The following is a 7,916-nucleotide window of genomic DNA, read 5'->3' on the forward strand; positions in this document are numbered from 1 at the left end:
GAGTGAGATGAAATAGTTTTGATTTGCATTTCTCTAATTGCTAGACATGAAAGATTAACGTTTTTTCATATATTTGTCCTTTTCTGAGAAGTGTCTGTTCAGGTCCTTGGCCCATTTACTGATTGGGTTATTTGGTTTTTTCGGTGCTTAGCTTTTTGAGTTCTTTATATACCCTAGAGATTAGTGCTCTATCTGATGTGTGAGGGGAAAAGATTTGCTCCCAGCTGTCTGTTCACCTCACAGATTGTTTCTTTTGCTGAGAAGAAACTTGTTAGTTTGAATCCATCCCATTTATTGATTCTTTTTACCAAAAAATTCCACCAGAAAACTTCTAGAACTAGTAAATGATTTCAGGAAAGTAGCAGGATATAAAATCAACACCCGTAAATCAAACGCATTTCTGTATATCAGTGCCAAATCCTCTGAGAGGGAAATGAGAAAAACTACCCCATTTTCAATATCCTAAACAAAAACAAAACTTGGGAATCAACTTAACAAAAGAGGTGAAAGATCTATACAATGAAAACTAAAGAACCCTAAAGAAAGAAATCAAAGAAGACTTTAGAAGAGAAAAGATCTATCTTGCTCTTGGATACACAGAATTAATATTATCAAAATGACCATACTACCAAAGGCCCTTTACAAATTTAATGCAATTCCAATCAAAATCCCAATGGCATTCCTCATAATAGAAAAAGCAATCATGAAATTCATCTGGAAAAATAAAAGACCCAGAATAGCTAAAGCAATCCTTAGCAGGAAGAGTGAAGCAGGTGGCATACCAGACCTTAAAACTATACTGTAGTAACAAAACCAGAATGGTATTGACACCAAAACAGACTGGCAGACCAATGGTACAAATAGAGGACACAGATAGTAACCCACAAAATTACAATTATATTAGACAAAGATGCCAAAAACATGCATTGGAAAAAAGATAGCCTCTTCAACAAATGGTGAAAACTAGAAATCCATATGCAATGAAATGAAATTAAACCCCTATCTTTCACCATACAAAAAACTCAACTCAAAGTGGATCAAGAACCTAGGAATAAAACCAGAGACTCTGCATCTAACAGAAGAAAAAGTCGGGGGGCTGGGGTTTGGCTCAGCAGTAGAGCACTCGCCTAGTGCGTGTGAGGCCCTGGGTTTGATCCTCAGCACCACATAAAAATAAATAGATAAAATAAAGATATTGTGTCCAACTACAACTAAAAAAATAATTTTTTAAAAAATAAAGAAGAAAAAGTAGGCCCTAATCTCCATCACGTGGGATTAGGCCCCAACTTCCTTAATAAGACTCCTATAGCACAAGAATTAAAACCAAGAATCTTCCTTTTTTTCCCTTGATCTCTCTAGGTGATGTTTTGTTAGTTTTGATGATCTTTTCAAAGAAACAACTTTAGATTTTATGGAAATTCTATCTACAGTATTTTTTGTTCTCTCACTTATCCTCATCTTTAATCTGTGTTATTTCCTTCCTTCATTTAACTTGGGTTTAGATCATAGATATTTTTCTAGGCTGTTAACATGTAAATTAAGGTATGGAAATTAAGTCAACAGACAGTTGCCTTGAAGACAATACACAGAGTTCAACTTAAACCACAATGAAATATCACTGCACAGCTATTAACATAAAAAATAGTCACCACACCGAAAGCTGTAAAGAGGCAGAGAAGCTGGTTCACTCACATGTTGCTGGTAGGAATTTAAAATAGCATAGCCACTGTGGAAAACAATTTTTTTTAAAAAACAAATATCATTTGATGTATCAAATGTATGTCTGAGAATTTATGCAGAGCCATGAGGATATTAATATTCACACCTCTCAAAAATACCCTTATATTCAATCTTTTCTAGCTTTGTTATTTGTAAGAGCCCAAACTGGAATCAACCCAAATGTCCATTTCTAGATGACTGTACACCCAAACTGTGCTACATCCATAACACGGAAAACTGCTCAGCAGTAAAGAGGAATAAAAGCAGATACATGCAATGACCTGTATGAATCTAAGGAAAATTGTCCTGAATGGATTAAAAAAACAATCACAAAAGAATACATACTGGAGGGTCTATTTGATCTATCTAAAATTCATAAAATGATAAAATCATAGAAATGGGAGAAATGGAGGGTGGGGACAGGATAAAAACATGGTGTGGCTTTAAAGGACAAGGCGTGGGCTGTCTGCAGAGATGGAGATGCTCTGCATCCTGACTGTATCAGTGTCATCCTTGGTAATATTGAACTATGATTTTTCAAGCTATTACCTCTGGGCAAAAGTGAATAAAAGGTACACAAGATCTGTTATCTTTATGCTTATAAATGAAAATGTTTATTTAAAAACAGAAACAACCCAGGGACTGGGGGTGTGACTGTGGGAGAGCACTTGCTTAGCACACATAAGGCCGTGGGTTCATCCCCAGCACCCATTGGTCCAACAGTAGAGTATTTGTTTTTAATGGTATCTCCTAAAGTCAGGTGTTTGCAGTTTTGTGCACATGTCTGATATTTTCTGAAAAAATAATTAGGGTGATATGATTATAGGTGATTTTAAGCTTTTATTTCACATTTTAAAAGATCAGTGCAAGCTTCATTAGTTTTACTTATGCAAACAGCATTTATTCATTGTGATTCTGCAAAAACAAACAAAAGGCTGAAAACCAAACAGCAGAAAGTAGGAACCCCAACTGGAGAAACTAGAAATCTCACACATTATGAAATGAAAACTTAACAGGTGAGAGTGTAAAGTGATTTGACCACTTTGGAAAACAGATTGAAAATGTCTTTATAAGTTGGATATACAGGGAAAGATACCAGGGTGGGGATGTAGCTCAGTGGTGGAGCAATTTCCTCACACACACAAGTCCTGAATTCAATTCCCAGCACTGCTTTTTTTTTTTTTAAGTTGTATATAAGCTATCAATTAATCTAAACCAAGTGCAGTAAAACTGTAAGTCCATAAAGTGACTTTTGGAGGAATGTACATACGAACGTATTTCTCATAATTCCTGAAGACTTGGAAACAATGCAGATATCCATTAGCAGATTAAGGTTGGAACAAACCATAAAGTATCTATACACTGCCACGTGAGGATGAACGGTGGACACAAGAATACCATAGACAAATCTGAAAACTATTATGTTGAAAGAAGCTAGACACAAAAGAGTATATACCTCATAGTAACATGTATTTTTTAAAAAACTGTAGAGAATGCAAACTAATCAAGAGAGTGACAGAAAGCAGATGAGTGTCTGCTTGGGTTAGAGGGAGTAGGAATAGCAGGCAGAAAGTGACTGCAGAGGACCAGCACATGTCAAGATGATGAATGCATATATTTACTTTGATGGTCAGCTTTCCATTACTGCAGCAAATTACCTGAGATAATCAACATATAAAGAGGAAAAGTTTATTGTGGCTTACAGGTGTGGAGGTTTCAATCCATAGCTGAATGAACCCTTTGCTTTTAGGGCTGTGGTGAGGCAGCTTATCCTGGCAAGGGGAGTTAGGGGATCAAACCATTTGCCCCTAGGCCCCAATTCCTGAAGTTTCCGCCACCTAATTGTGGTGGAACCAAGCCTGTAACACATGGCCCTTTGGGGAACATTTCAGATTCAAATTATAGCATTCACTGTCTTTATTGTTGTGCACACATGTGAATGCTTGCCAAGTCATAGGCTTTAAGTGTGTGCAGTGCTTTGTGTTGCAATCTGCTCATTCAGATGTGTTTACACAGGAATAAATCAAATAAAAACTCTCAAACAAAAAACTTTACAAGAGGAAGAGGGGGAATTGTATAAGATGCTGGCAATCTGGGCCCTCTTCCATGCCCAGGTCCAAGCTTGGGAAGAGGGACAGACACTGGTGGGCCCTCTGCAGTTTCAGCTCCCTCCACGTGCGTGTCATCCTCAATGAAAAGGAGCACAGTGAAACACTGGGCAGGCCCACCTGTCCAGCCAGTCACCCTAGGCCTTCTGGAAAGCACCTGTCCAGCTCAGCACAGCTGGCTCTCCTTCATAAGCATTGCTGAATAAATCTTATGTAAAGATATGAACTTTAGGGGCTGAGGCTGTAGCTCAGTGGTAGAGCACTTGCCTAGCATATGGGAGGCACTGGGTTGGATCCTCAGCACCACATAAAAATAAACAAAATAAAGGCATTCTGTCCATCTACAACTATAATTTTTTTTAATTATTTAAAAATGATATGAACTTTATATCTCATACCCCATGTCCAGGTTTCTTCTTGGGTGTCTCAGCAACCTTTCCTGCTGCCCTAGCACAACAGGGCCTCCCAAAACTTCAGATCCCTCTTCACCAGAGTGTGTGCTCTGAAGCATTCTGTAAAGTACATGTGACTGGGGACCTGTGCTTTTATAACGAAGCCTAACATGCCTTATCACAGCAAAGGAAAGTGCACTGCAGCCGCTGAGTATTAGTACTGATGACATTTCTACCTCTCTCCCTTTTCTGTAAAGGTGGACTGTGTTAGCCCGGGTCCTGGTGATGCAGAACCCAGCAGAGGCTGCACATTGCCACCCATCCTCAAGCTCTCACAGCAAGTGTGGAGCATGAATGTCTGCCTGAATTAGTCAGTTTTCTGTTGCTATAATATAATATGTGAGCACTGTCAATCTCACACACACAAGTCCCTGAATTCAATCCCCAGTACTACCATGCGAGGATGAACGGTATAATCTGTTTAGCTCATAGTTTGGAGGCTGAGAGCCCAAGATTGGACAGCCCCTTCTGTCTGGCCTCTCGTGGAGTCTTCCTGGCAGGCAGCATTGCAGTGGTCAGAGCATATTGCAGACGAGATCACAGGACAAGATAGGAAGCTGCCAGGGCTGGGGATGTGGCCCAAGTGGTAGTGCACTTGCCTACAATGTGTGAGGCACTGGGTTTGATTCTCAGCACCACATAAAAAAATAAAATAAAATAAAAAGATCTTGTGTCCACTTGAAACTAAAAAAATAAATATTAAAAAAAATAGGAAGCTGCCAGAGCTAGGCTTGCTCTTCAAAAAAAAAAAAAAAATATATATATATATATATAGTTATACATGGACATAAATCATTATTTTGTTTATTTATTTATTTTTATTTGATGCTGAGGATGGAACCCAGGGTCTCACACATGCGAGGCAAGCGATCTACCGCTGAGCCACAATCCCAGCCCAGGCTTGCTCTTTTTATAAGAACCTGTTCTCTGGAAACTAGCGAGTCTCCCACAATACCTACATTAATCTGTGCCCCCAATAACCTAACCACCTTCTACAAGGTGCCAACTCTTAAAGATCCCAGCACATCTCAATGATCACCATGCTGTGGGCCAAGATTCCAGCACAGAAACTTTTGGTGAGGACGGGCAGAGGAATGAAGCTGCCACACCAGTCTACTAAAAGACTCGTGGCACTGATGAGCCAATCGACTCCAACAGTTTTGTTTCCAAGTTTTCTTTGAAACATACAGAAAAAAAAAATCAAAGCTACAAAAAATGTTTTCTTTTTCAGATCCAAGCAGAACGGTGTGGAGAAACACTCTTGGAAGCTCCGTTTTTCCTGAGTTCCATGTCCCATCTCCAGCGCTGACCAGGTTCCTGGGAGCAATAATGACACATAGAACTGTAGTCAGGCCCAGAACCAGGGGTACAGGGCAGGAAGAGGTCTTGGGGTCACCTGGGTCTCCCAGCCTGCTGCCAGTTTCCATCAGGCAGCCTCAGGCAGTCAGAGGAGGGGCTTCTGCCCAAACCAGCTGCAGCCCCTCACACCCTGAACCCAGGGCAGGAGATAAAGACAAGGCACCCACAGGGAGGACAGGACAGGATCCTGTGGGCAGAGAAGCCTGCTCTCTATAGGCTCTGCAGGCGCAGGTCTCTGCTGTGGTGACAGCTGGGAAATTGCACAGGCACCTTGACTCCTTCAAGCCCACTAACTAGGGATCCTGGGAATCCAGTAAACCTGCCCTTTGTTGGTCCACAGGCAAAGAACTGGGATCACTACATATGAACCTGTACTCTCCAACATGGCACATTATTTGGATGGAGGACTTCTTATAATACACCGTCTTTACTACCCTGTAATTCATTTTCAAATAAAGAAATGGTCACCTGCTCAGTAGATTTCCAAAATACCCATAAATTTTACACAAACATAGTACCAAGGAGCTAATAAAATCTATGAAGTGTTAGAACAATGTTTGGGATCACTCAAGCCAGTTTTCCTCTCAAAACTCAAATATGGTCAGGGTTGGGAGTTCAGTGTGAACTCAGCAGGGGAAGAGGCAGGGAGGAACTGGACCAGGGCCCTGCCCTGCAAGCTGGTGGAGGAGACGCAAACACCTCTGCACACAGGGAGGTGAGGATTGTAGAAATCAGCACAGGGCATCACAGGACAGCAGAAAGGGACCTAATTTGGACTGAGAGAGGGAAAAATACAAGGAAAATTTCACTGAGGAAGGGAGACAAAGTGAGCCTGGAAGGAGGATTGGAAATATGTCCACCCTACAAGGAGAAGTTGAGGACACACAGAGGGGAGATGGTTAATTTTAGTGTCTGTGTGGCTGGATGAAGGAATACCTAGAGAAGTGGGAAAGCGTATCTGTGGGTGTGTGTCCCTGAGGACGCTTCCAGAGGAGATCGCCTGTGAGTCAAAGTGGAAGAGGTGGGGAAGTCCACCCTCCGTGTGGGTGGGCACCTTGACTGGGGAGGTTCCATGCTCCACGTGGAACCATGCAATTGACTGGGGGCCCAGACAGAGCAGAAACAGAGAAAAGGGTTTTTGTCTCTCTCCTGCAGCCTTGGACATCAGAACTCTCTGGCTTTGGGATCCCAGGGTCACACCAGCAGAACCACAGGCTCTCAGGCCTTCACCTCAGACTGAGAATTACATCACTGTCTTCCCTGTTTTAAGACCTTTGGACTTGGACTGAGCCACACTACCAGCATCCCAGGGTCTCCAGCCCAAAGACAGCTTGTTGCAGGACACTGTGCCTCCAAAAATCACATGAGCCAATTCCACCAAAAAAACTCTCTCTCTCTCTTTTTCCCCTCTGTCTGTCTGTCTATCTATCTATCTATCTATCTATCCATCCATACCACGAGTTCTGTCTCTGATTAATACAAAAGGAAATAGTCTCAGAGTGGGGATGTGGCTCAGTGGTTAAGCACCCCTGGGTTCAATCTCTGGTAGCAAAAAAATAAAAATAAAATTTAAAAAGTAAAGGAAGAAAGACAGAAAGAGCCTGAGACAAGCTTAGAAGACCCTGGATGCTCGCATGACAAACAAATGAAGTGATTAATTGCGAACCAGCAGGCCAAGGGCCCTTATGCCATGAAAAGGTCATTTTTTTAAAACATTTTTACTGTAAGTGGACAGAATAAACTTATTTTACACTTTTAGTTGTAGATGGGCACGATACATTTTGTTTATTTATTTACTTTATGTGGTGCTGAGGATCAAACCCAGGGCCTCACACGGGCTAGGACAGTTGCAGGCCAGTAAAGACTTGAACTCAGACACCTATAACTCCAAGCCCCACTCTCACTTCCCACATAATCCTTGAGAAACTCTCTCCCAGGGTCAAACAGGCATAGCCCTGTCTTTCGCCACGCCCCTCCACTCTGGCCACGCCCACTGCCTCTTCTCCCTTGGGAGGGCCACGCCCACAAATCAAGCCAGCCATCTCATTGGTCCCAGCTCCAGATCGTAGTTCTTGGTCCCCGCCCCCTGGTCCCACCCCTATGAACCTAAGATCCTCCTCCCTCTGGGTAGGCCACGCCCCAAGCCCCAGCCACGTGCGTCCTCTGGCCCCGCCCCATGCCATCCTGGCCTCTCAGGCGCTGTGGTTGCGGTTTTTGAGCGCGGATCCGTGGTTTTGCTCCTAGAGACGCTGTCCCCGGAGAGCCGCTATTTCTTCTT

Source organism: Urocitellus parryii, chromosome 7, assembly GCF_045843805.1.
Source record: "Urocitellus parryii isolate mUroPar1 chromosome 7, mUroPar1.hap1, whole genome shotgun sequence".
Taxonomy (NCBI): Eukaryota; Metazoa; Chordata; class Mammalia; order Rodentia; family Sciuridae; genus Urocitellus; species Urocitellus parryii.